At 27.7% G+C, this 21,368-nt stretch overlaps 1 protein-coding gene across 6 annotated transcripts in view; it reads right to left on the bottom strand.

Annotated features, from left to right (window-relative positions):
* Positions 1 to 15,613, bottom strand: part of LOC135953351 (putative uncharacterized protein DDB_G0277255) — a 195,807-nt gene extending 180,194 nt beyond the window's left edge. For 4 of the 6 annotated variants that reach the window (XM_065503206.1, XM_065503209.1, XM_065503207.1 and 1 more), the window contains exon 1: positions 15,383 to 15,613. The gene's annotated coding sequence lies outside the window, so the exon portion shown is untranslated. The remainder of the gene's footprint in view (positions 1 to 15,382) is intronic. The other 2 variants (XM_065503212.1, XM_065503210.1) reach the window with 2 other exon arrangements.
* Positions 15,614 to 21,368: the final 5,755 nt, after the last annotated feature.

Genomic DNA, 21,368 nt, shown 5'->3' with positions numbered 1-21,368 from the left:
TCTACGTTAATATATCCTTAAAATATAATTTATAATTTTTTATTGAAAACCTTACAAGAATTTAAAAATATTTTGGAATCTTAAGTATTTCAATCAACAATTATTTCAAAAAATATTTACCGATACTTTATATAATTAAAATGCTGTAATTTATTATTATTTACATCTATAAATTACACTGCACAACAAAATGGAGGTTTTTTTAAATTTTATTAAATGAAAATAGCTGATTCTTATTTATGATGACGACATATCATGATATCTTACTATTATTGCAACGAAGTTAAAATTCTTGTATTTTGATTTAAAGCTTTCCTTTATGTAAATTTTCTGAAATAAAAATAACTGATGCTTATGTATTGTTGTCCGCTGATTATGAACATAACATTAGTTTTGTTCTACCACCTCTTGTTTTAGAGATAGTTGACATTAATTCAAAAAAATACTTTAAATTTGCTTTTTTTAACTCCAACCCAAATAATTTGTTAAGGCTCTTAACAAAGATGGTGAGTGCTTTGCTTCCCTATCCATAAAATTTCCTCAGCTAAGTGCAGGTAAGTTAAAAGGTGTTTTCAATTTTCTTGGAAATCATAAGTCTAAAAACTATGTCAATTGGTGCGGCACATGTTGTGAAATTTGAGAGTTCTTGGCTGTAATATGAGCATTAAGCTTCATTATTTTTCATAATCAGCACTCTCAATTTTACAAAAATAATGGACAGAAATCTGGAAAAGTTTGGTGTGTTGTTATTAATTTAGTACTTTTATTCATTGTTATATATTTTATTCGAATAATCAAGAAAAAAAATGAATCGATCACTCGTAAAATAAAAAAATTATACAATTCCATATTTGAATATTTGAGCAGCCAAAGCAGAACAAAGGTACATTTTTGAAAATTTAAAAATTTTGGGAAATTGATTTTTTCAAGAAAATTTCAACCCAAACATTATAAAAATACCAAAAAATAAATTTGTAAAAAGTACCTTTTGTTCTGCGGCTCCTCATTTCTAATGCATAATTTAAATTTCTCTTTGAACGTAATTATATTTTAAATGCACCATAAATCAATAAAATAAACACCTTAATAAAATACGAGTATTTAAAATTAGAGTCCATGTTAATTTTCTTAATTTTTTAACAAATTTTTATCGTGAATAAATTCACGAGTTTTTTTAAATTTAAAAGAATTAAAAAAATGTATAAAGTAGTTACTCCAAAGTATATGTGTTAACAGAATATGGTAAAACTCTGAAGCCACTAGATCAAAATCTTATGTTTTTTTTAGTTCTTTGTTGGAATTCATGACATCAAGGGCCTATATTCAAAACCCTATATCTTTGATTTTTACGAAAATGACTTTTTGATGGTAAAATGTTCAGTAAAACAGTCCTCATCTATGGTGTGAATCTTATGTTTTTTTAATTCTTTGTTAGAATTCATGACATCAAGAGCCTATCTTTGATTTTCACGAAAATGAATTTTTGATGGTAAAATGTTCAGTAAAACAGCCCTCATCTATGGTGTGAATATTAACTTTAAAAACTGACAGATGGCATACATAAAATCAAAATAATATAGTTTTATTAAAATGAAAATCATCTATCTTATCATTTTCATACACCTCGATTGAATATTTTGTTCCCAATAATGCAAAATTTTAAAAACCAATTATATGGAAGATTCAGTAGTTGCTTTAAAAAAATATTGTAGAATACCAAATTTTAATATTGTTACGTTTTAACCTTTTCAAAACGTTGGTTTATTTCCTTTAAATAAACCGGATACTTTTGATTGCAAATAAAAGCCGTTTAGTAGTTTGAAAACTGCAACAACTCCCTATCTATCTAAAATGTACAACAACCACAGAATTACACGTTTATAAATTCTCAGAAATACAGACACTTTATAATGTACACGAATTTACTTGAAAAACACAACACACTTTAACCTTCGCTTTAACAATATCCACCCTCATCGATTTTATTGGTTAAATATTTTTTTTAATTTTGTTTCGATTTAAATGAAATTTGTACTCACTGAACAAATTCTAGAGTTCTATAGAATTTAATAGAACCATTTTAAACTTTTTATAAGGTTTTTTAAATTTTTTAAAATTTGGTTCGTCGCATATATTTATAGAAGTGTAGTGTCACCCGGGTGGGTATTGGTAAACCATGTACATAAAAAACCTTTGTTAAAGCGAAGGCACTCAGTTAATATTTATTCGAAAAGCGTCTCAGATAAACTCACTCACAACTGCAACCTCTGCCACTATTTATAACACTGCCATCTGCACTCTAGATTGTTCTTTAACTGTCAAAATTCGAATATTCTAGATCTTACTAATACATACGCCATCTTCTACAATGTTCTTTAACTGAATATTCGAATTCGAATACAGCATTGCCAACTTACGATCAAATCAACCGAAAGCTTTTATTTAATAATGCCCACAGATATGTTACAGTTTGCTATTACAGCACTGTTATTTGAAAGCATTATGCTACTTTTAAATCAGCCCTTAAAATCGTTATATTTGAATTCAAGTACAATTTCGTAACAATATTTTAAGTAATACGCGAAAAAAACTGTTTTTGTTTGGCTCTCCTGAAAAGTTGTGTTTTTTTTAGGATAGAGAATTTTGAATATATGCCCTCGATATGTATTAATCAATAGCCTTCATTCTTTTGTACATGTAGAAATAATCTTTATGCAAATTACTTAAGTTTTGGATTTATTTCAATTACTGTATCAATAACTCTAATTTAAGCTACTTTGTTCATATAACCACATGCGGTTAAGAAATATAATTAATATCTTCCATTATACTCTACAGTTTACGAGGGTAATATGAATTTGATCCAATGACAAGTTGTTAACTGTAACAACTGAGATTAGTTTGAAGAGTTATTGAAAATCGGATAATTTTGTTTAGCCAACATTTTATCAAATATATGAAAAAGTTGGGTGTTATTATTAAATTTCTTGTACGATCATCGCTAATAGTTTCTGAATTTGAAATATAATTTGGAGTTGAAACTCAGCACTCCCATCCTACACGTTTACCAAAGAACTTAAACGCATCTACATTATATCAAAATGCTGTAAACAATATATAAATTCCTTTTGAATAGTATAGATTTGAGATAAAGTGTAGTGAAACGTTTGTTTGCGCTTGACCGACTATATTACAAATATTTATTTGTTTTATCTTGTATTCGCAGACATTGTTTAAATATACATTTCAATTTGGCTTCTGTGCAAAATAACTAGATTCGTTTGATTTGTAAATAAGTTTTGTTTATTTGTTAAGAAAAAAAAGTTAGAAAAACCAAACATCAAAACTGGTATAAATGATACATGTAATTTCATCTGCAACTTTTGCATGAAAACACTATAAATTTGATCATTTTATCAATGACAAAAATCAAATTGTACAATAGAATAACATAATCGTAAATACCAATGTGAAGAATTGCTAAAACTATTGAGGTGTGAAAATAATACTAGTAACAATGTGTTAATTTAGATCGAACCGAAATGGTCATATGAAATTAAATATGGTTGGTTAACAAGACGGCAGTAATGTTGTAATTAATTTCTTTGTCATATTATAATGTTTATTTTTTATGGTGCACTTGTGTTACTGAAAAGTGAAATCAATAGTTACTTGCTAAAGTTAATTTTTAGGAAAGAAGTTCAGAAAATGGAATTAGGAGGAATATTTCAAAATAATGATTTTTCCGCTGACAAAACTTTCAAAAATTCTCGATGCTTAATTGGAAATGTTTCTACTTAAGTTTATAAAATAAAGTTCTGTCAATTAATTTCTTATGGTTTTTCTACTTTTTTCATGGAATTTTTTTTTTGTAAAATAAAAAATGTTCTGTTTTGAATTAATTTTTGGAAAAAATTTAATACATTTTGTGTTTTATTTTTCCAAAAATTAAAAACGGTTTAAAAAACCTAAACACTTCTAACCATACCACTTTTGTTCAAGGGTACAAGCAAGATAACGAATGACAAATTGTCCTCAAGTACAAATTGCGAATTTTTTTGCATGAATCTAGCTGAAGCACCTCAAGGTCCAACACAATAATTACGTCAGCTACTTAATTAGCAGATAAGAGAAAATTAGCTAATTCTGTAGTGATAATAATTTACTATCGTTTAGTATAAATATATATTGTAATTGAATAACTAGGAATTTGTTAATCAATGAGAAATAAATCAATTAGTTAAATATAACAGTAATTGACAAAACGAATAATGTAAAAAAACATTCGGCCGTGCCGAATCTTGTATACCCACATATATGTAGTTTTGACCATCTATTGGGACTTGAATCAGTTATGTTCCGAACCGTACAGAATTTGATAGAGTGATTAATTTCTTAAAACTTTAAATGTCGAAATTTATGTGAATATCATTATACATAAATTATGGGTTATATGGAGGGTGGACCGATCCGGGCCAATTTTGGGTATTTTCAATTCCAAACAAACCCTATCAATTCAGTCAGCTAGCTCCTTTCTCTTGGGCCTTATCGTGCTTTCAACAGACAGACTGACGGACATAGCTAGATAGTAGGGTATTCAATTAATCGGGTTTCTGGTTTAATCGGTTAACCGAGCAAAAAATTAACCGGGGTTTATATTTATTCGGTTAATAATCGGTTAATTTAAAATTATTCGATTAACCGAATAATGTCTATTTTAAATTTATATTGAAAATACAACCACGAATTTTGTGTACAAAAACATAAAAACAAACAAAATATAACAATTCAACCAAAAAATAATAGCAAATATGGTATTTGAGATCCTTTTTGTATACACATTTGAGTTTTTTTTTAGGATTTTAGTGAGATCTTCTGAAAAAATCTTTTAAAAAAAGAATATAATTTTTTTCCTTTAAATCTCGTTGATGTTGGAGAAATCGAAAGCATGATAAAGAATATCCAATATCTCAGTTTTTTTTTAGTTTTTTCTGTTTTAGAATACTTTTGATAGTTTCGATAAGTTCTGTACATGTAAATGCAAACAAAGTTTTAAATACATATAAATTAAATATGTCAGTTGTTATTCTCACTCAACATTTTTCTTGGATGTTCGAAAAAATATATAATTTTAATTTGAATTGAAATGGAACAATAGAAATATGTTAAAGTGCAAAAAAAGGAATTTCGGTTAATCGGTTTATCGACACAAATTAATCGGTTTATTTGTTATTTGAAAATCGGCAATTTTAAATTATTCAAACAGTTAACCGTACAAAATTAATCGGTTAACCGATTAACGGTTAATCGATTGAATACCCTACTAGATAGTCTTAGGATTTCATAAGAACCCAGAATATATGTATATGCTTTTGTGTTTCTGCGATGAATATATCGATTTGTTACAAACAGAATGACATAATCAATATATCCCCCATAAAAAATAAAAAAAACATTAAAGATGCCCTTGGACTTTTTTATTTAAATTGCACTGTTTGTATGGGACCCAAAACCAATTATGGACCGATCGTCTCCAAATTAAGTTGCCTGATATACATATTTCTATATCAAACTTTTTTGTGTTGGGTTTTATGTGGATACAAATATTTTTAAGAGATTAATGGGCTTTAGAATGATTTTCGGAAGTAAAAAATGGTAACATATGGTTTGATCCTCAAGAAATGTTTAAATGATATTAATTTTTATTTATTTTGGAATTTCATTGGGGTAATTGTTTCGGTTTGAATAAAGTATTCGATAAAAAAAATAATTTTTGAACTTTTTTACTCTTGTGAGTTACATAATATTTCATATACATAACTTCCGTGGCCATACAAAATTTAAAGGTCATATCTATCAAAAGATATCATATTATTTCCATTATTAATTTGCCACATCAAAAATGCAAGTAAGTATTTTTTGAGCAACGATTTTTATTTATGAATATTTTTTAATGAAATTTTACAATTACACTCAGGTCTCGTTTTATGCGGATTCAAATTTATGAGATTTTTAAATAAAATTTTTTTTTGAATTCTTTTTTTTACCATTTTTAAATTAACCCAATTTTGCAGCACTGATATAATGGTTATAGTTTGTTTTTTACAAAATCAAATTCTTAATATATGTAGATTCAGATACGGAAAAATAATTAAAGATTCATCGCGGACTGACTAATCTGTTTTCCGGATATCAACAGTTGCATAAGAAACTTAAAAATTCAAGAAAAGAAGCAATTGAAGCTCCTAAAAATTCTTCGATTTCGTCCCCTATTCACTAGATTAATTCAAGTGATGAAAATAATATTTTACCATATGATTACAATATGATTATATCATCTACTGATGAAAGTGACGTTGAACCAATACCAAACCGATGCAGACAATTATTCAGTGATTCAGATTAATCAAGCATATTTAGCGAATTTCCTTAAAAAATGTGTTAGCTCTTTGGATCATTTTCACTTTTTCTGTAATTATAAATATTTTTGTTTATTTTTTTAACTTACTTTGTTTTTATTGTTTAAGTAAATTAAATAAATATATTTTTTTTGATTTTTTTTATGCGATTTTGTTCTGATTTTTTCTGAACGAATCGTTAATTTTTATATGAAGCTAGAGCATCGTTTTATGCGAATTCAATTTATGCGATTTTTTTTGGAACGCATCTATCGCATAAAACGAGACCTGAGTATATATAGATTTTTTAATTAAAAATGCAAAAATAGAAACAAATTTTACAAAAGACGATACAAAGCGAATTTTTAAAATTTTAAGCAACCTCAAATATATATAACCTTAAAGAACCTGTGTACCAAGTTTTAACAAATTTTGAACGGGAAACTTTTTTGTTTCCTCCCATATATACACATTATTAGTTTTGAAACTTAATATAATAAATATAAAATTATTTAATATATCGCACTGGTTCCTCTAAATAGCGTCAACTCAAAATTTTAAAATGTTCAGTAGAAGCAAAAAACTATTTTTTTTTTCAATACATTACAATGAAACAAGTGTACGGATACAAGTGTATTTTTTGGCGAAAGAGTAGAGAAAATGATAGCAGATTTTTACAGTGGGTAGTAGGGTATTCAAACGATTAACCGTTAATCGGTTAACCAATTAATTTTTGTCGGTTAACTGTTCGAATAATTCAAAAATGCCGATTTTCAAATAACAAATAAACCGATTAATTTGTGTCGGTTAACCGATTAACCGAAATTTCTTATTTTTGCAGTTTAACATATTTTTTTTTTATTTATTTTTCCGTTTTAATTTAAATGCAAATGTCAAAGTAAAATTTCATATTTTTTCGAACATCCAAGAAACATGTTTAGTGAGTATAACAACTGACATATTTAATTTGCATGTATTTGACGGATGAGAACATGATAATAGACGAAACTGGAAACACTACTGAAACGAGTCTTTTACCAGAACTTATCGAAATTAGTAAAAGTATTAAAAATCTAAAAAAATTCCAAAAGGACTCCAATGGTGAAATCAATTTTCTGAAGACCCCAGATATCTTCGGGATCCAAATCTTCAATAATTCTGTCAGACATGCTTTCAAGAAGTTTCCTATTTAAAATCAGAAAAATCGGTCCACAAATGGAAGGAAAAAATTAGGACAACCTCGATTTTTGACATATATCTGGATTACTAAGTCATTAATATAGACAATATGGATATCTAATGATAGATATCCCAAAGACCTTTGCAACGACGGATATAAGACCATAGTAAGTTGGACCTATAATGGGTCAAAATCGGTAAAAAATATGTTTTAACCCGAATTTTTTTTTCACCAAAAAATTTAAAAACTAATTTTTTTTTTCTAAAATTTTAGAAAAAATTAAAAAAACGACTTATATACACTACAAATTTTAAATATTTTTAGGTAAACAAAATTTTTTTTTCCAAAGTGTTTTTTTATTTTTTTTTAAATTAATAAGCTTCGGCACAACCGAGTATAGCTCTTTTACTTGTTTTCTATGTTTTTGTTCATTTTATTAATAAAATACTTAAATAAGAACACAAAATCCATAGTTTTATTATCAGTTTTAAATCTAAATAGAAATTATTCGGTTAATCGAATAATTTAAAATTAACCGATTATTAACCGATTAAATCTATACCCCGATTAATTATTTGCTCGATTAACCGATTAAACCAGAAACCCGATTAATTGAATACCCTAGTGGGTAGATATGACCACTGCACATCGATTTCTTGCAAAAAGTGAAAATTAAAAACGTGCATTTATGATGTTTCCATATAAACATAGTTCTTAGTGATAGCCGCACGTGTATAGATTATTCAAAAATATATTTTTAGTTGTTTGAAAATAAGTAAAAAGAAATTAAAATTTATCACTAAATTCATAAATTAAACAATTGCAATACATATAAATTTTTGTTGCCAGCAATCTACAACTAAGTACATATTTGCATTGTTGAAAAAACCTGCACGGAAATATATTAAACCAGTTTATTAAAATGTGGATTTCAACCAAGAACACATTATAGAGTAATCATTAAAAACTGTGTAGCATCTGTACTTCATCTTAAGCATTTTATATATTTTTTCAGTGTAAAAATATTTAAATTCAACCAAGCATACTATAACTACTTACGTACTTTCATACATATTTATACGTGTCTATGAATTTGCAACGCAAAATCTTAATTTTAAATTTAATATGCAAATATTTGTATTAAGTTTTTTTTTCGTTTAACACTGCTAAGAAAAATCATAATAGAAAACAACAAAGAGAAATACAATCGGTTAATACGAATTTTAAATACCCTACTGCAGCTGTATTTTACACCTCACAGTGGTACATAATAAAACAAAAACGGTAAGAAATATACTTAGATCTTTTCATTATAAAACTATTAACCCCATTCTATTTGAAAGCCAAGTTAAGCTACGTTTCGGCATACACCGTAATCGGCACCGAAAACGAAATTCCATACATTTGCACCGAAAAAAGTTCGGTTCAGAAATCGGCAACGAAAATTGGGAACGTAATGGCACCGTTCAGTAAAAAAAAAACGAAAAACCTGTCATTTGGGGCCGGAACGAAAACAACTTCAAGTGGGTTGTTTTCGGTGCTGTAGGAACAAAATTATTTTAATAATTTTTTTATTTCAAATTTAAAGAAAATCAAAATGAATAAAAAAAATAAATTTTCTTTATTGGAAGAGGATAAAGTAATAGATTTTGTCAAAAATAATGAAATTCTATTTAATGTGCGACATCCAAAATTAAAAAAAAAACGAAAACAATTCAGTTATCGACGCCGATTACGGTGTATGCGGAAACCCAGCTTTAGTAGTGAGTTTGTCGAAAAGTTTTATATTTCTACCAAATTTTGATAAACCACAATATTTTTAAGTTTATCCATATTATCATCTGCGTATACTTGACATAATACTATTCATACGCTCCCATGGTCTAGGTACAAATACAAATGAGTAGCTGCAGAACAAAAGGTACTTTTGTGCTCATTTAAAATGTTTGGGAAATTGTGTTTTATTTATTTCGCCCCTTAAAAGCATGGAAATGGTAACAAATTTTTTACTTATCAATAGATACATCTAACTGTCGTAATTCACCACATCAAATGTTAAGGATGTTTGATATAAATCCAGTTTTATATCGGAAAAAGAACCTTTTGTTAAAAAAGTACACTTTGTTTAAAAAAAAAGTACGTTTGAATAAATGTTTTTAAACCTAATCTAATATACAAACAAATTTCACATTTAAATTAACAGCCTGGCCCACGATGTCGAACGTTGTCGTTTCAAACGACTAACAGCTGTTTTGCGGCTCACAAATATTCTTAGTAAAAAGAAAACAGATGCGAACGATAACGTAAGCAACTCAATACAAAATTGCGGCTCACTATTTACATTTTATTATATTTGTACGAACTGAAATATCGAATTCATTCACATTTTATTTATTGTCCTATGTGCAAGAACCTAGTAAAAAAACTATTCCAAAAGTTGAATTCAGAATGCATGTGTATTTATAATATAATTTACCTTTCAATTGTATTCCAAATTACTATTTATTATGGTTTCATATCTTAAATTACTACGGCTTCAAAAGATACGAATATTTAAAAACAAAGTATAACAAGTAGTCCAAATCTTTGACAGCAGTACCTAACTCTATACATATGTTAGTGAAAAAGGACCTAAGTATAAATATGTATTAGTAACAAAAATGTATATGTGTTGGTGCCTTTTGAATTTTCACCAGACATACAGAGTTCTAAAAAATTTTTAAATTTTAATTTATTTAAATTTTGTTCTATTTTCAACATCAAAAATTGAAACTCTGTTTTCTAAACAAAATAAAACGTCAAAATTAATAAAAAAATATTTTTTAGTTTGTGCGAAATGGACGTGCTTCGGAAAAGAAAAAGTGCTAAATGTGTTGAAAAAAATTATAAAATAATGTGTGTTAGTGAATTTACGTGTATCAAACTATATTTATTCGACAATTTATAGATAAATTTTCGAGACTTTTGATGTGTATGATTCTCTCGCAAGGGTGTTGAATTTGCACAGTACCCGTATATGTGAGAGAGTAATTTTAAAAAATAGAGAGTTGGACTACTTGGTATACTTTGTTTAAAAATATAATATCATGTATGGTTCCTTTTAGGTTGATATTGAAAATTTCTATAATTTAGACATTCAAAAAAATATAATCAATACTTCCAAATTACAGCTATGTAATTTATTTCATTAATCTGTCAAAAATTATTTTTTTAAGTTACTTTTTTATGATACAAATCTTATATCTTATCTTTAAAATAATAATTTTATTCTGTATATTTTTGTTGATGATCACTGTGGAGCACCAAATAGCTTGCGTAACATTTAAATTAGAAGTAGATATTTTCTAGTCAATCAAATAACGAAACTTGTTACATTTTAAATAATCTCCATGAGCTATATTTTCACTTTCGTTAAGATTTGGCTGAAAGCCATTGTTATATTAATTTATATTTGTTGATGAGTTTTGTCTATGAGAAAAATAATATTAATCGATTATTAATATGTATTTATTTCAGAGACTGCTACAAATATACGTTTTTGTCCTCCCACATAAATGTTTGCCAAACTAAGCTTAGTAGTTTAAATTTATGATATAACGAACACTTCTTTATATATGGACATTATCTTAAAAGTAAATTATTAGCAATTTTATTTTGTATTTTATATTTCTGTTTGCAATAAAACACTATGGAACTTAATCAAAATATTTTCCAAATAAATAGGTTATTGCTTATTGGTCGATCTGAATTCTCACGTAATGGAGTTCATATTGTTGTGATAATATGGGAGTTAAGATATGTACATTATAAAGATATAAAGCACTTATATTAAAAACAAATAAGAAAGTACAAATAGTAGATGATTGTTAACAGTTTTCTATTAAAACAAGTAAGAAAGTATGGTCGGTCAAGCTCGACCATATAATACCCTACACTAAGTAAAAGAGCTAAAAAATGTTTCTTTTAAAATTTCAATAATTTATATTTTTGAGTGATTTTCGGAAGTGGGGTTATATGGGGGATATGACCAATTATGGACCGATCACCATGAAATTAGGTCGTGTGGTTTATGTCTATATTAAAGTTAACTATGTTGAATTTTGTGTGTTTACCAACATTTTTAAGCGATTTATGCACTTTAAAGTGTTTTCGGAAGCGGGTCTATATGGGAGCTATGACTAATTATGGACCGATCGTAACAAAATTTGGTGACATGAATTTTGTGTATATAAAACTTATTTGGAGCGGAATTTGTGGAGATACATATATAAATTAAACATTTATGACCGATAAAGTCCAATTTCGGGAGGACATTTGTATGGGGGCTAGGTGAAATAGTGGACCGATTTCAGCCAGTTTCTACAGACTTGGTCCTTGAGCCGAAAAAATAATATGTACCAAATTTTATCGAAATATCTTCAAAATTGCGACCTGTACTCTGCGCACAAGGTTTACATGTACAGCCAGCCAGCCTGCCAGCCGACCAGACGGACGGACGGACGGACGGACGGACATCGTTTAATCGACTCAGAAAGTGATTCTAAGTCGATCGGTATACTTTAAGGTGGGTGTTAGACTAATATTTTTGGGCGTTACAAACATCTGCACAAACGCATAATACCCTCCCCACTATGGTGGTGTAGGGTATAATGATATGGGAGCAATGACTAATTATGGACCAATCGCCATATAATTAGGTGACATGTCTACTGTATATATAAAACTTTTTGTGTTGAATTTTATTGCCATACCAGCATTTTTAGGAGATTTATGCTAGTTAAAGTGATTTTAGGATTTGGGACTTATATGGGAACAATGACTAATTATGGACCGATCGTCACAAAATTTCGTGGTGCGAGTTCGGTTTATATAAAACTATAACTAAGAAGTTTAACTATTTTCAGGTAGCTAACGTATGGGGCTAAAATAAATAAACGGCCGATTCTAACCAAATTCAATAGGCTTCGCCTTTGAGGCAATTGAAAAGCTTGTACAAAATTATATTTGAAATTGCGACCTGTAGTTGATTTCACGGACAGACAGACGGACATCGCTTAATCGCCTCAGAAAGGAATTCTCAGATTGGTATACTTTAAGGTGGGTCTTAGGACAACAATTTTCCTGGCTACAAACATCTGCTCGAACCCACTATACCCTCTCCATAATGGTGGGTATAAAAAGGATAAACTTAAACAATTACTTGTAATACATTTTTCCTTAACAAAAATGGTTATAAAAATAAATCTAAATCGACTTTTTCATTTTGAATAAAAATTTAATATGAAACTAGTTAACCGGTTTTTGAGAATGGCAAACCCGAAACCCGCTTCTTAGAATGACTAAACCGGAAACAGGTTTTTAGAATGACAAACCCGAAACCGGATTTTGAGATGTATATTTAGCTCCCATATACTTTTATCTTCAAATTAAAGGGACAACATTTAAACGTTATTTAATTTTATTAAAATGTTTAGATGACGGGAGGGAGAACAATTTTGTACCTTTGGAAATCCGAAAACCAAAAAAAGTCCAATATAATAGCCACCCCAATAACTACTGAATTTAGCTTATAATTTCAACGATGTCAGTCTGAAAATATAATTAGTTTTAAATTATAAACTAATAACTGTTCTAGGGCATTGTATGCAAATTGTATAAGTCTAATATACATAAATACATACACAACAAAATATTTCCTAAACAGTTTCAATTAAAATATTTATCACATATTGAACTAGTTTCAATTGTTTCATAATTAAATCACGTATTCATGTGCTCAAAAACTAAATTTTCTGATATTTTCTATTGAATTTTGAGTTTTGAATTTGATAATTTTGATAATTGAATATGAAATATTCGTTATTGGTTGAAATTTCAATACAAAAATGATTGAATATACAATTTTCGTAATTGAAAAAACATTTTTGTTATATTTTGTTTTTCAGTTACGAAAATTGTATATTCAATTATCAAATTCAAAACTCAAAATTCAATAGAAAATATCAGAATTTTTTTTGAAAACATAGGATATTAAAAAAATCATACTAAGGCTCCTCATGTAAATGATTAAATGCCTCGCAAACTGTGCAATCTGTGCATTTTTACACTCTCGCAAATGAACTGTCAAAAAGTGTATGGAAATTCGTTTGCACAACTACTATATGTTTGCGCGACAATTTGGACTTGCAAACTTGAATTTATTGTACATTTGATGAATCAGCTACTTTTGTTTACTTTTATTTATAAAAATTAAATACAAAATATTTAGTGCATGTGAAAATTGTGTATCTTTGGAACAGAATGATTGGAATGAATGGCATTGTGTATGGAAATATTAACCAACAGCTAGAACATAAACAAAATCTTCCAAACTATGTATACCATCGTTTGTTCCAAAGATTTAATTTTCATTCAACATTTCTAGAATTTAAATTTATACAATTTGAAAAACTTTTTTTAAAGCTTTTGTTGAATTTATTTTTATTTGACATTTTTGTCAAATAGAGAGAAATTTAATGTACAAATTTGCTCAAAATTGAAAAGGTGGGTTTATGAAACACGTCGCGCAAATTTGCACAATTGAACAAATGGGTAACTTAAGCATTTAAATGAGTACGGTTACTATTCAAAAAATTATTTATAAATATTATGAATTGAAATCAATCTTATCAAATCATAATACATATTTATGTTGAAACTTTTGAATGAACTGCATGAATACTTGACTCAATTATGAAATAATTGAAACCAGTTCAATATATCGTTAGCTTAGTACGCAAACGTAACCAGTCATCTTTTGATAGAAATTAAGATTTTGATGCAGAAAGATAGTAAAACATAAGATACATATTTTGCAATAAAAAATTTCGTTATTTTGTTTCTAACTGATGATTTTTCAATGATACGCAAAAGTGCTAACTCCACAAAAAAAAAATAATAAGAAAACATGCTAAGTCCAGCAAAAAACATTGAATATGCTATTTAAATCTACTTTTTCAATACTATTTGCTATAATACTGTGAAGATTAACATTTTTCGATGTAATCACTATAGTATGGTTACACAATTCACTATAAAATAAAAAAAAAATTAAATTTTGAAGAAATAATAATAAAAAAACTAATTTATTTAAGATTTTGAGTTATTTTGTTTTACAGCTATGAAATAAGACTGTTTTTTGTTATGTATTTAAATAATATAAAATAATAAAACCAATTTGTAAAATAATAAAACGAGAAATTAAAATTTATTATAAGAAAATGTGCTAAGTCCAGCCAAAAAACACAAAAACATAAAAATTAAAAGAGCTAAGTCCCTAAAAATGGCTTCCGTTTCTAAATTCATTTCAATTATTTTATTTTTTCAACTCATACTTAAAGCCAACAGATCATAGGAGAGAACTGCGTTTACAGATCTAAAGAATATTGAAAGCAAAAAAAGATAGAACGTTTTTTTCTCTCCTGTAAAATTCAAAAAATGGTATTTAGCACGTTTGCGTACTAAGCTAACGATATGATAAATATTTTAATTGAAATATTGTTTTGTCTGTATAATATACAGACATCTTATTTTTTTAGAAGAAATTTAAAAATGCATTTTACAAAATGTTTGCAAAAACAAGGATAGCTACTATAGGTCAATCTTTACAAGTTATATTATGGCTTATAACGAAATACTTATTGAATATATCTGGTACTAGTGAATAACAAACTTATACAAACAATTAAACTGGCAAAAAAAACTAACTCTCCGCTAATGAAACCTGAAAATTAATTATATCACAGTTATTTATTTAGCTACTTACCTAATAATGCCTTAGAGCAATGCCACAAAAATTTTAATTTTTATCTAATCAGTAGAAGTGATGGAAAAAATACGTGTATTTGCATAATAAGATATAAGTATTCGTAGTTAAATATTTTCTGAATATGACTTTTGCTTTCTATTAAAAATTTATGATCACTATTATTTATTCTTTTATCTTAGAATAAATTCTTTATTTATTTTTGTTTCAATTTATTTTTATTTTTTTCTCTGTAATATATAATTTTTTTTATAACTTTCAACTCACTTTTTATTCTATTTTAAACTTATTTATAAATTTTCTTCACTTTTAATTTTTCTTTGTTTTATTTATATTTACTTTTTATTAGTTTATTTAATTATTTATATATATTTTATTCATTTATGGTTTGTTATTGTATTCGCTTTTATTATAATTTTTTTTAGTAAGAAACATTTATTTTATCTCAATCACTTTTAATAACAAAATAACGTCAACTGACTCATGTGTTCATGGTTTAACACCGATCAACTACTGCCTGCCTGTGAATTGTATTTTTTTTCTCGCTGCTGCAGCGGCATATCATACCCTGTGCTCATTATTGTTACCACTAAATGTTGGTGTTGTTGCTGTTGGTTATTGTTATTATTAGTTTTTTCAACGATCGTTTTCGTAGTCGGTGTTTAGCTGCTGCTGTAGTTGTTGTTGGCTTTGTCATCAAGGTAAAACAATTAAGAGTGTTTTTTCCATTAGTTAGTGTAAAGAGAGTGCTCAGTACAGTTTGAGTATAAAAATACTTATTTTATTATTTGTTTATACGTTTTTCAACATTCTCTTTTAATTGTCATATAATCTGAAAAGTTAGTACTCATATGTGTTAATGACGTATTGTTGACATATTAACCCATTGTTAAATCAAATGATAAGAGCTGATACTTTGGAAAGGTATTTTTCTAATATCTATTATACATATTATTAAAATAAATGAAGATCTGTGTTAGTTAGAATGATTAAAATGTATTTCTCGTAAAAAAATGGGCTCGTGAAAATTTGCAAGCCACACAATATTGCTATATTTGCGGATTAGGGTGGTTTTTAAATTGAAATTTTAAAATTTTCAGTGCTCCAAAGGTATAAAATGTTTCCTCGTCATCTACAAACCAAATGCTAAAAATTATTGCACAATCAGATAACGTTATGAATTCTTTTATTTAAAATAAAAAAAAGAAACAAGTAAGAGAGCTATATTCGGCTGTGCCGACTCTTATATACCCTCACCAAAAATTTTTAAATATTTTGAGGTAAAAAAAATTTATTTTCCAAAGTTTTTTTTTTAATTTTTTGGAAAAAAATTGTTTAGAATTGTTTTTTAAAATTTATTTTTTTTTAATATTTAGCGAAAAAAAACTTTTGGTGAAAAAAAAATCCATTGTAGGTCTAACTTACTATGGACTTATATACATCATTGCAAAGACCTGCATCATATATTGTACCAAGTGAACAAGTCGCTGAACTAACCTAAGCGAACTTATTCAATGTCGGTTCAATGTATTTTAATAATATTTGATAAACAAAGTTCAAACTATTTTAATCCTATTTGGAGACCAGTTTCGTAATAAACTGAACCGGTTCATTTGCGTTCATTATGTGACCTATCACAATGAGCCGAAAAGATGTGATTTCACCACTTTCTAGACCAACATCATGCCATATGAAGAGATTGAACATATCACCCACAAAACCCAGTCACAGGACTAATTTTATGTCAGTTACCTTTCCTCAGTAGTAACTACACTTCAAACACTTTAACACTAGTTAAGTGATATGTCTTACTTTCACCTATCATAATTCGTTCCTTTTTGTATTCACTGGTCACAGGACAAGTGCTTTTAGAACAATTGACACAAATTTCCCACAGGAAATTTATATGGTCGGAAGTGAAAAAAGTCGAAATTACAAACGGAATGACAAAGGGTACAAAATGTTGTCAGTTTATGCATTTCATTTGATACTGAAAAAAAATCATATAATTTCATGCATGTTTCAAATCCCAAATTTTACATTATAACAATTTTTTTAAAAGAAATTAACTTGAAAAAATTGATTTCAAATTGTTACTGTTGCACCCACTGTTGCCAGATTTGCCAATTTATCGGCATTTTGGCGATTTTTCATAGTAAAAATGGCACAGTGCGATTTGCATATTTTAGTCCTTAAAATGACGATTTTGTAATAAGTCTTTATTTACATCAAATACAATTAAAACAAATTGAACCGTAATAGTTTTTGTATGATAGAATATGATATATAAAAGTATAATCCGAATTTAAAGAACTTAAATTTCATGATTTTAATAATTTAATGAATCAAAAAAAATTGTTAAGATTTTGGAAAAAAAAATTTTAAATTTTTAACTTTTATTTTTAGACGCATTGTCCGTGCGTAACAAATTTTTAACCAATATAATATTAATACAAAAATTTTAGTTTGTTTATACAAACAGTTACTTGAAGGATTTTAATAAAGTTTGATTTTTCCGATATTCTTATATGTCGTTGGAAATGTCTTTGAAATCGCTTTCTTATCGCTTGTTTATGTATATGACTTAGTATTTGAGATACATACATATATGTAGGTAAGTCGTGTGGAAAAATGGGAAATTCAAACGGAATGATAACCTTATATATACCCTTACCACTCATGGTGAAATAACTAATAATTCTTATTATATAACACATATTTTACAACATTAATTCTTTAAATATATGAATTCTTTATTGGATTATAAGTTTTTTTCTAAAAAAAAATCGTAAAATTTCACCAAAAAACTAGATATTTTAATTTTTTTTCCGATTTTTTGACGATTTCAAAAATATTTTGCAGATTTTGACGATTTTTTAGTCTAATTTTTACGATTTTATACCAAAATTATGTGGCAACAGTGGTTGCACCTTTTATAGGTTAACGAGGTAACTTATTTGAAATTGACAGATTTCGAGAAAATTTAGTTTTTGCACAGAAATTCCTTCAATTTATTTAATTTCAGAGTATTTATTGACTTCAAAATGGGGGATGTACAATTAATGGCGTATCTTTTGAATGCGGTTTTGGTTTTTCATACCTTAAGTCATTTTGAAGGATATATATATGTCATTTATTCTTAATTATTTATTGAAAATTATAGTGTAAACCACAAAGTTTTTTTTTTTATTCGAAAATGTCGAATTTTGTACCAACAAAGCGTCATATGCGGGAAGTTTTGCTTTATTTCTTTAATTTAAAAAAAGTTTTGCTGAAGCACACCGATTTCTCACCAATGCTTATGGTGAATTTGTTCCATATGTTTTAACGTGAGAGACATGGTTTGTGCGGTTGAGTGTTAATTTTGAAATTGATGATGAAGATCGCTCTTGCCAGGCAAAATAGTTTGAAGACATAAAATTGAAACTCAACAAGAGTTTGAAAAATCATTGGGAGCTATTGAAGCAGCAATTTCAAAACGTTTGCGAGCAGAAGGCAACAAAGTTTTTTTTTACTTCGAAAATGTCTAAGTTTTGCTATACTTCTTTTATTTGAAAAAAAAAATTGCAACTGATCACCAAAACTTATGGTGAATGTGTTTCATCGGTTTCAACGTTCAGAAGTGATAATATTAACACGAAAGACAAAGATCGCCCAGGCCAGCCAAAACAAGTTTGAAGACCAAGCATTGCAGTCACTAATCCATGAAGATTGTTGTCAAACTCAACAAGATCTTGAAAAATCAGTGGGAGATACTCAATCAAAATTTTATATCTCAGAATCACTTTCTGAGTCGATTAAACAATGTCTGTCCATCTGGCTGGTGAGCAAAGTACAGGTCGCCAATTTGAAGATGTTTCGGTCATATTTGGCACATGAATTTGCTTCGGCCTATTAAAACTGTATAAAATCGGTCCATTATTTCACCTAGACCCCATACAAATGTTCTCCCGACTTTAGGACTTTATCGGTCATAAATGTTTAATATTGTTGGTATCTACACAAATAAATTGTATGTATATGTAACTCATTTCATCTCATTTTATGATGATCGGTCTATAATTAGTCATACTTCTCATATGAGGCCTACTTCCGAAAATCACTTTAACTAGCATAAATCTCTTAAAAATATCGGTATCCACATAAATTTCAACGGAAATAAGGTTCATGTAGACATAAATCATACGACCTAAGATTATGGCGATCAGTCCATAATTACTCCCATATAAGGCCCACATCCGAAAATCACACAAGAAAATGAATTATTGAAATTTTAAATGAAAAACATTTTTGCTCGTTTAGTCAGTGTAGGGTATTATATGGTCGGGCTTGACAACAATACTTTCTTACTTGTTTTACTTATTCCAACGTTTTGTCATTAAACAATTCATTGCAAAAATTGTTGTACCAAAAATATCACTACAAATCATTATTTTGTCCTAAGCTCATTAATAAGAATTACATACAAATAATTATTGTTAGATTTAAAATAAACAAAAATCACGTTGTGGTTATTTAACTTTACGTATGAATATAGAATTTAGCATAAATATTCTTTACATAATGTAAGTATTCATTATTGTTGTAGGAATAGCTATGACTTTTACCTGCCATCATTCATGTGGATGAATGTATTCAATTAGTTGGCTTGACACTAATTAAAATTCTATTCATAAGATTAAATGAAAACATTTACGAGTCGTAGACAATATTGTGGAACATAAAGTAAAGTGTTTTACACATAGAATTTTAATATTTCTAAAAAATTTGATATATAAAAAAATTACACAGAAGACCTGAAAGTGTGAATTTTAGTTTAGTTTTCATAATTTCAAATACAACATGTACAGATAGATGTATGTACTTAAATCTGGATAAATAAATTATATTATGAAATAAAATTAAATAAAAATATTATTAATTTTTTAACTTTTGTAATTACCTATATAATTATAAATGTAATGTTTTAAATATTTGATTATATTATCATTAAAGAAAAGTCGAGGCTGATCATGCGATTACCCAATTGCAAAATAATATTTGACAAATGTCACCGGTTAAACTTTGCGGATACAAAGTTATACTATTTGCTATCTAAGATTGAGAAACAATGGATTCGAAAGAGTTTTGTGTTTTGGTGGGAAAGTAATAAAATGTTAAATTTCGTATTGAACGTTATAAAATTGATATTCTGATCATAGACTTATGTTCATTAGGGTGGCTTCGTTTTTATTGAGCCAAACACATATAGTTTCTAACTAAAATAATGTTACGAAATTGTACTTGAATTTAAATATAACGATTTTAACGGCAGATTTAAAAGTAGCCTAATGCTTTCAAATAACAGTGCTGTAATAGCAAACTGTTACATATCTGTGGGCATTATTAACATTGAATAAAAGTTTTCAGTTGACCATTGATCGTAAGTATGGCAACGCTGTTTGCTGCGACCGTATATTCGAATTCGAATATTCAGTTAAAGAACATTGTAGAAAGAACACCACAGATGGCGTATGTATTAGAAAGCTCTAGTCAGTTAAAGAGCAATCTAGAGTGCAGATGGCAGTGTTATAAATAGTGGGTGAGGTTGCAGTCGTTAGTCAGTTTATCAGAGGGGCTTTTCGAATAAACATCAACTGAGTGCCTTAAAGTGTGCTGTATTTTTCAAGTGAATTCGTGTACATTATAAAATGTGTCTGTATTTCAGCGAATTTATAAACGTGTATAAAAAACATTGAGTGACTATTTAATTCTTTGATTGTTGTACATTTTAAATAAATAAAGAGTTGTTACCATTTTTAAACTACTAAACGGCTTTTATTTGCAATCAAAAGTTTATTTAAAGGAAATAAACCATCGTTTTAAAAAGGTTAAAACGTAACAATAATCTTTAGTTTATTTTGAAATATCATTTCTCAACATTATTATTAATTATATGATACCAAAAGTGCAAATGATTTCTTTGGTTCAAACTTAAAAAAAGCGG

Source organism: Calliphora vicina, chromosome 3, assembly GCF_958450345.1.
Source record: "Calliphora vicina chromosome 3, idCalVici1.1, whole genome shotgun sequence".
NCBI classification, from domain to species: Eukaryota; Metazoa; Arthropoda; class Insecta; order Diptera; family Calliphoridae; genus Calliphora; species Calliphora vicina.
The sequence above is the reverse complement of the archived record's forward strand: the minus strand, read 5'-3'. Positions and strand labels throughout refer to the sequence as shown.